Below are 309 nucleotides of genomic sequence, written 5' to 3'. Positions count from 1 at the left end.
TGTTTCTGGCTTTGTGTTTCTCCCTTACCCTGCTTTATTTGTTAATTTAAGCCATTTTGAAAGAACTATGCGTCAACCAATCGTATGCCATCCCTGCGGCACCTGCCCCAGAGCCCATTTGTGGCTGAGTGACACCTTGTTCCCCGCAGTGCACACCTAGAATGCTGTGTTCCCACGCGGCACGTGAGATGCATTGCCGCTTCTGTCTGTGTTGTTGGTGTGCCCTGGTGCCGTGGTGGCGGTCACTCCCTCTGCTGCCAGTGTTTGGACAGAACCCAAATTCTTTATTTTTGGTAAGATATTGTGCTT

The sequence above is a fragment of the Pan paniscus genome, chromosome 6, assembly GCF_029289425.2.
Source record: "Pan paniscus chromosome 6, NHGRI_mPanPan1-v2.0_pri, whole genome shotgun sequence".
NCBI classification, from domain to species: Eukaryota; Metazoa; Chordata; class Mammalia; order Primates; family Hominidae; genus Pan; species Pan paniscus.
Note: the sequence above shows the minus strand (reverse complement) of the source record.